Source organism: Rhagoletis zephyria, unplaced genomic scaffold (assembly GCF_001687245.7).
Source record: "Rhagoletis zephyria isolate East Lansing unplaced genomic scaffold, Rhagoletis_zephyria_1.1 Rzeph_scaffold_00075, whole genome shotgun sequence".
In the NCBI taxonomy this organism is placed as follows: Eukaryota; Metazoa; Arthropoda; class Insecta; order Diptera; family Tephritidae; genus Rhagoletis; species Rhagoletis zephyria.
The window spans coordinates 150,431-158,980 of record NW_016157159.1 but is presented as its reverse complement, the minus strand read 5'-3'; the positions used below and the strand labels follow the sequence as shown (position 1 = coordinate 158,980).

Here is an 8,550-nt window from a genome sequence, read left to right as displayed (position 1 = left end):
CCATTTAGTAGGGCGGAAAAGTGTTCCCTCCATAATTTAAGTACGCTCTGGACATCAGTTACTAGGTCGCCATTATTGTTCTTACAGGAGTGCGCCCCGGTCTTTAAACCTTCCGTAAGTCGCCTAACTCTCTGGTAAAATTTTCGGGCATTCCTCCTGTCGGCCAGCATTTCAAGCTCTTCGCACTCACGTATTTCTGCCTCTCTCTTCTTGTTGCGGCAAATACGTCTCGCTTCCCTCTTCAGATCCCTATAGCGGTCCCACATAGCGCGCGTTGCGCCCGATCGCAGCGTGGCCCTGTAGGCGGCATCTTTTTTCTCTGCAGCTTCCTGACACTCCTCATCGTACCAGTTGTTCTTTCGGGCTTGATGAAATCCGACTACTTCTTCGGCGGCGGTACTTAATGAGCAGGAAATGTGGTTCCACTGCTCGCATATGTCAATTCAATAAAGATAGTTTATAAAAATTAAACAAGAAAAAAAAAGGAAAAATAACATTTTCCTGCCCTAGGACTCGAACTCGGATCTCTTGAATGGCACGCCAGTGCTCTGCTCAATCATATTTTTATATTTTATTTCAAACTGAACGAAAAAAGTGAGTGATGCCACAAAAATGAAGGGCCGCAACTGGGGCCATACTTAAATATTTTATTTCATAATTTTTAACTCTGAGAGGAAACATTAATTAACAGATTTAACGATCATTAGTTAAGTGCCCGTTAGAGCTAATTTAAGGAACGTTTCTGAGTGCGGCTGTAAATGTTTTATTCTCATTTGTCTGTAAGAAAACATTTTTCTGTAGACCAAATAAATAAATAAACAAATAAATAAAATAAATAATTGTTATAAGGCCATAAATAACAAAATCAAATAACTTAAGGACGAGCGCACCTAAAAGTTATACATTATAAAAATAGAATCATTAACAAAAACCAACAAAACCAACAACCACATGATCAAGTTTAAATAGCACTGGAATAGATGCGCTTGATTGTAGTTGGCTCACATGAAAAAAGTGGAAAAGCAACAACAGTTAATAAGGCGAACTTAGCACAGTGCGTAGTCAACTGGCTAAGTCAGCTGGGGTCGACGGTTCGAATCCCGCTGAAGAAGTCTGATGATGAAATGTGGTGATTTTCGAAATAGCTATCACTTCTATCATTTTTTCAAATTCTTTTTGCTTTTCCACAATAGTTTTTCATTAAAAACGGCCCCAAGCTCAATAAAAATCGTTAAATATATATGTTATAAGGACATAAATAAGAAAAACAAGTAACTTAAGGACGAGCACACCTAAAAGTTAAATATTCTAAAAATAGAATTATTACAACAACCACATGATCAAGTTTAAATAGCACTGGAATAGCTGCGCTTGATTGTAGTTGGCTCACATGAAAAAAGTGGAAAAAGCTTATTCGACGAACTTAGCACAGTGCGTAGCCAACTGGCTGAGTCAGCTGGGCAGCGTTGCCAGGTTGACGTTTTTACCGTCATTTGGACGCTTTTTGCATCCTGTTGACGTTTGGACGTTTTTTGTGTAAAAAATTACGTTTTTTAACTTTCCAGTAATTTTTCTCCGTTACTAAATCTTGTAAGTAGAAATGTTTTTGAATTATTTTTTTAATAAATCTTTACAAGCTTTGTGTTTTGCAGCAGCTGCTTAAAAAGATATTTATTCTTTGGACACAGATGACTTCAATATGATGCAAACCAAGTGCATGCGACTTTTTTAAGACTTCATTGAAAATGTAATGAACGCAAAAAGGGCTGAAATATTGCTATGCTCCTTCTTAGCAGAACGTAATTTTCGACAACCGACCCCCTAACCAAATGTCTACGAGAAAAAAAATTTTTTAAAATCAGCGCGGTTATGTAGCCCCTTTAAACTTGCACATTATTCCCTGAAATTTAATGGGCTAACAAACTGCGTACTCAAAAAAATAAAAAATAAATCTGAATAAAAACTTGAAAATATAGCTGAAACTTTGCATATTTTTTATAATTTTTGCACAAAGTTTTAAATGTGGATTTATATTTTGTTTGTTATATAATGAGCTTGGCTTTTATGGAAAAATGATAAACATTAAATAAACAAAGGAAAACGAGCCAAAATCTATCAAAATGTTGATGACACAAGTGTATGTTCAAAATCATTTTTATATTAACGATTTCAAACCAGTTTAAAATGAATTATAAATGTGCTCTGTCGAAATGACATTTTAATATACCTTACGTACATGTGTACCTTTGTATACAATAAAAGTTGAATAAGAACAATTTTTTGTACATTCATTTGAAAAAAAAAAAAATACGTTTTTGGGAAATGACGTTTTTTCTGACCAAGAGGGACGTTTTCTCATGCCTGGCAACGCTGCAGCTGGGGTCGTCGGTTCGAATCTCGCTGAAGAAGTCTGATGAGGAAATGTGGTGATTTCCGAAATAGCTATCACTTCTACCATTTTTTCAAATTGTTGTTGCTTTTCCACAATACTTGCGTGCCAGATGAACTTTTTTCTCAAAGTTTAAACTGCTGGCACATGTAAATAAGGATTACAATTTAAAAACTAACTAATGCAGCTAAAGTAAAATCTGTGGAAATTAGCAGTAAAATACTTTTTTCGCAAAATCTATAAGAACCCTTTTATTTCTCAAAAATACCGGGGTAACAGTTATTCGTCGCCACGCTGTAGTTTTTCATTAAAAACGGCCTCAAGCTCAATAAAAATTGTTGAATATAATTGTTATAAGGACGTAAATAACAAAAACAAATAAAATCATCTTTAAAACTTTTTTTAAATAATCGGTAGCCTAAAGCTTGTTTCTATAATATAAAACTTTCATATAAATATTTTCTACGAAAATTTCGACATAATGGTATACTACTACTAGTGCATATTTATTAAGTTTTTTATATTCTCTGGATAGAGTTAAAGATCTAGTATTGGGATTTCATTTAACTAATTTGAGTTGAAGTATTGCACATATAATTCTTTTACTGGGGTACTAAGCGTAAAGCCTCGATGGTATTGCTTGATTTTACAATTAGCTTGTAAGATTTACTCTCTAAGCCAATTTTACAAATAAACAAATAAACTTCTAAACTGCCTGACGCTCGTTCTTTGTGCACAGAGCTGCATGTGGACCTTAGCTGCAACAATGTAGTATTCTCGGATAGAATGCACGCCAAGAACACTCGAAGTGGAGCTTCCGTCTATCCCAACGTGATCAATTTGGTTCTTCGTTCTTTGATCAGGGGACACCCAAGGGGCTTCTGAATAGTTCAATTTAGTGATCGCAGAAATTGTGACTAAACATGTATTCTAAAAATCTAAGGAAAAACACGCCTTAAAATTTTATTTTATATGTGCATATAAAGGATGATACATCTAGACTTTCTTTTAAAGAAAACACTTGAAATAGAACTGGATGTCCAAATCTTTATTATTAACCGAAAGTATATTCTCTGACATTTACTTTTTAAAATAATTTCATTCAAATGTATAGTAATATCTATTCAAATAACCCGGTGCTACAAAAAATAAATCACGAAATACACCCGAAACAAAACTTAGTATAGTTATTTTCATCTTGATGCACTTATCTATTAACAGCTTGACAATTTTTCATCCGATTTAAAAAATGAGAAATCTTTTGAAAAGGGGATTTATACACGGCCCACGACAAAACCCACTCCCCTTAAGATATGGCTACCTTTGAGTTTTTTGAAATTACCGCTACGTGGGTGGAGCCCGTGGTTTTATTCCGATTTCAAGACAGGCTTAAGGGGGCTAAGCGCAATGTGTATACCAAAGTTGGTCGAGATCGGTGAAGTAGTTTTTGAGATACACATCTGATATAAGTGAGCGGTGCCACGCCCGTTTTCCTAAAATTCTATGAAAAATAAATGTTTCGCTAAAGAGCCATTGCATATGCCAGTTTTGAGTAAATATTCATGAATTCCCTAGCCACGCCGCTCAAAAAATCTGAAAGTCCTGTACATACACACATATAAATTCAAAGCCGTATTTCCACTTAAATTGCTTAGCTTCGACTTTTTTCCGATTTCATTGAATAAAGTATCAGTTTGTTGGAAAATAAATGTAGTTTTAGACATATACCACACCTTTGGCAACATTAATAGAAATTTTTTAAAATTAACGTTGGTCAGAATTTAAAATCGATAATGATGTTTAACTGATTGAACAACCGGCCACATATGTTAGAGGTGTTGCCCGAAGGTGGTACATTTCTTAAACCACAAATATTTTCCTCTATTCTATGCTTAGCAAAGATTTAAAATATACATATATATAATTTGTACCACCTGTTTTTAATTTTTCTATTTAATTTATTTACTTTTTTTTATTATATTATTATTATTTTTTATTTATTTTTTTTTTTTTAGTTTTAATTCTTATTCAATAAATTTTTATTGTTAAAAACAAAACCCAAAAATAAATTTCTTTGGCACTTAAGGGTCTAAAAGTATCTTGAAATTTTCGTCGCTCAAAGAGTTAAAGTGCTATCGCGGGTGCTACAAAGTTGGGTCAGCCTCTCTATAGTACAAAAACACAAAAGTGTGTTATTATGTGATACCTTCCTATTTTCTAATTATTTAATTGGAATTAAATAAATAAAGAAATCAAATATACATATATATAGAAGGCAAAAATAAACAATAAATAATTCACAAAGCAATCGCGGGTGCAACATTATATTATAGCGGGTGCAACCACTCTAAAATTGCCTAGTATTTAGTACAACAACAAACTATATACATACATATATTAGCATGGATCAATTTATATGGAACGATTTTTTTCGACACCGTTGCTAGCATATTCGGATTCTTCATACAATTCTAAGAAACAAATTCCTCTAGACCATAGCTCTAAAGTCAATTTCGAGACTGCGCAATTTTAAAATAAGATATCTTTAATTGGTGCTAAGTTAATATGTGGAATAATATTTACTAAAGTGTTGCGAATTAAATTTTTTTATACAAATTTGTACTTCGGTTTTTTGATACGAAGAATTAATTTTTTATATCTATTTCTTATTTAAAGAACCGCAAGATGGCGCTACAAAAAAATTATATGTAATTTTTCCTGAGGAAAAAAAATTTCAGCTAAATATAACTTAAAGGAGTGATACACAATGAATAGGAGTCGTCGCCTGTATGTATTCCTTCATATACATATCGTCGCCTGGGTAAAAGATTGTCGTAAGCGCAATTTTGACGATTTTTAGTTCTAGACGCAGCTATATATTTTGAAATAAGGTCTTTCGATTAGTGTTATCGGTTTTTAGATATCTCCTTTGGTTTCCGAGATATTGACTACAATTTTTTCGATAATTTAGTAAAAATTTAGTTAGTGATGCAGTCATATTAAACTAATCAATATCTTAAAACTGGCGTTCTCCATTTTTGGATATCTCCTTTAGTTTCCGATATACTGAGTAAAAAGTGTCGTTAATTAAGTAGAAATTTTGATCACATTTTGTCGTATTTCATACAAAGTGGCTGCCAAATTGTGGACAAATGTCGCTTACGACAAAATTTTACTGAAGAAAATCCTTCGTAAACTCAAAACTAATTAAAAATTAACATTAAGAATTATATAATTTAAGAATTTTGTGAACTAGTAACATTTTCAGAGACTTTGGAGGCGTTTTTGAGAAATTGCATTCCAAACTTCAATCGCAATTTCCCACAACCTGCCGAAATTAACATACGACATTCTTTTACCCAGGCGACGATATGTATGGTGGTGATTCGAGACTCAATCTTCTCCGAATGAAGCTTAAACGCATTGTAATATTGAAAAATCACATCCATTGAGCCAATCGGAACACACGGGAGTTCTCATACTCAGTGGTCCAGCGCGTCCTTTAATCGGACATTCATGGCACTTTTTCTCACTTGACGACTTTCAGTAATAACTCGACTGCAGCGCCACCTGGGGCAGTTTTTTGCAATACCGTTACCAATATATATTTGGAGTATAATTCAAATCGGATCAACTCGACTCCAACGCCACCTGGCTGACCCACTCAAACACACACAAACAATTTCGGTCAAGCCATCCCATTATGCACAAAGCAAACATCTTTCCAACTTTTTTTCAATCTTTGAGAAATTCTTGATTCTCAAGTGGATATAGAACATTTTCTCCAATATTTTTCCCAAAATTTGACTAAAAGTTAAAAATTTTGAATTCAAATTGATATCCATGCTTTTCTCAAGTGGGGAACTCATACTATTTTGCATACAAAAAATGTGTCCTTTTGTGAGAACATGAGTTGCTCTCCAATTGAGGAAAACCTGAAAATCAACATTGGACCTTGAAATTTGTATTGGATCTCCACTTGATCTCCAGCCGAAATTTTTATCGGGATTTATGAGGTTTTCACTCACAAACTTACATACATACATACGAATTATATATACATATAAAGATAGGTAAAAGTTTCAAAGGTAAAGGCGTCACGCCTCCTTTTCAAATAACCCCCATTTTTTCTATGAGTATGCTATTCATTTCGTATATCTCCGTACCAAGTTCATGAATATTTCTAGACATATGTTTTATGAAAAATTCGGTTTATATGAGAGGTGCCATGCCCCCTTTTCTAATAGCCCCAATTTTTCTCCATGAGTATGCGATTGATTGCATATATCCCCACCAAATTCCAGTACTCTACTATGAACACTTCCAGAGATATGCAGTATCAAAAATTCGGTTTGTATGGGAAATACCACGCCCGAAATTTAAATTTGTTTCGGCCTATAACCATCCTTGGAAAGTCTGCAGTAGGTGTCCGAAATTTCCAAAAAATCGGTATAGCCGTTTTCGAGCTTGGCTAACGGAAAAGATGGATTTCAAAATAAGTATTTAGTAGTATAGATTTGCTTTTTAGCGCCATCTTGCGGGTCTTTAAATAAAATATATCTAGATATTAGAAATAAATTTTTCTTATCAAAAAATACCCAAACACAAGTTTTTATTAAAAAAACATTCGTAACACTTTAGTATATATCAATCTGCATATTAACTTAATATTAATTAAAGATATCTTCTTTTCAAATTGTACAGGCTCGAAATTGACTTTAGGTCTAGAGGACTTTTTATCTTAGAATTTCATATAGAGTCAGAATTCTTAATGCTCATGGCAGTCGACTGACACCAAATTGGTTAAAAAATTATTAGCGGTTTGTTTATTATTAGCAACGACTTTTATTTTGGCCTAAAAAAAGCCAAATTTAACTGTTATTTATTTTTGGACTACAAAACTAAATGTACAGATCGCGCGTTTAATAACACTGTGCGACAGTCAATTTTACACACGAAAAAATAAATATATTCACAAAACTGCGGGCCAAATATAGTAAAACTGCGTTTTTAGTTTCTCCCTCTGACGTCAGGATTTTTTTTTAAAGGACTTTGGAATTTCTAGAATATGATTGAATAAAAAAATTATTCAAAATTTTCGGTGCATTGTAGAATAACAATATGCGTATAAATTAAAAGGAAAAATTCTTTAGAATAGAAAAAAATAGTTTTTGGGTGCACCAGGACGAATAAGTATTGAAAATGTCATTTTAAAACTTTATCCTTGAATATCCTTGGAAATTTCCTATATTTATTTTTGAAAAAGATATATGTCAAGGACTAATATATTAACTAGCACATCCTCGTCCTTCAAACTTTATTAGTTTTAGATAAAAAAAATTTACACTTATCTTAATAAGATATTGATAGTTACAATATACACAAATGAAGATATTGGAATCATTATTATGAATGCGCTCTAAAAGAACAAACAGAACGTATGATGTACGGTTTAAGTACTTTAATTGTTTTGTATACAAGGGCGTAGCCAGCCTTTCACTTAGGGGGGCAGGAGTCTATATAGAGGGAAAAAATGTTTTTAATTAATTTTTTTTTGTGTATATAAATATAAATTTTTGGGTTTAAGAAAGTATAAGTTTTCTGGTATTCTTTACAACGATACCCACTTTTTAAAAATCGGTTTGTAATTTTTTTTGTTTAATATATTTTATTTATAAAAAAAGGTATGTTTTTGATTTTAAGTGTTTTTTCTCAAATTTTTATATACGAATTATACAAATATGCATACCAGAAGAAAGGAGGCGAATCGCCTTTACAACGATATCAATTTTTTAAAAATCAATTTATAATTTTCTTGTTTAAAAAATTTTTTTTTTTTAAAGGTATTTTTTCCTTGTGTTTTTTCTCAAATTTTTATATACGAAGTATACAAATACGCATACCAGAAAAAAGGAGGTTTGATTGCGTTTACAACAATATCAACTTTTTAAAAATCGGTTAGTAATTTTTTGGTTTGAAATATTTTTTTTTTTTTAAAGAAGGCATTTTTTCCTTTTAAATGTTTTTTCTCAAATTTTTACATACGAAGTATACAAATATGCATATCAGAATAAAGGGGATTTAATCACGTTTACAACGATACCAAAAAATCAGTTCAAAATTGTTTGAAATATAAGGTTTTTAATTTTTCGAAGACCCGA

The 8,550-nt window shown here is 32.3% G+C and overlaps 1 protein-coding gene across 3 annotated transcripts in view; it reads left to right on the top strand.

Annotated features, from left to right (window-relative positions):
• The window catches only part of mib2 (E3 ubiquitin-protein ligase mind bomb 2), a 170,283-nt gene that overhangs the window by 151,848 nt on the left and 9,885 nt on the right, over positions 1-8,550 (top strand). The window lies entirely within an intron of this gene.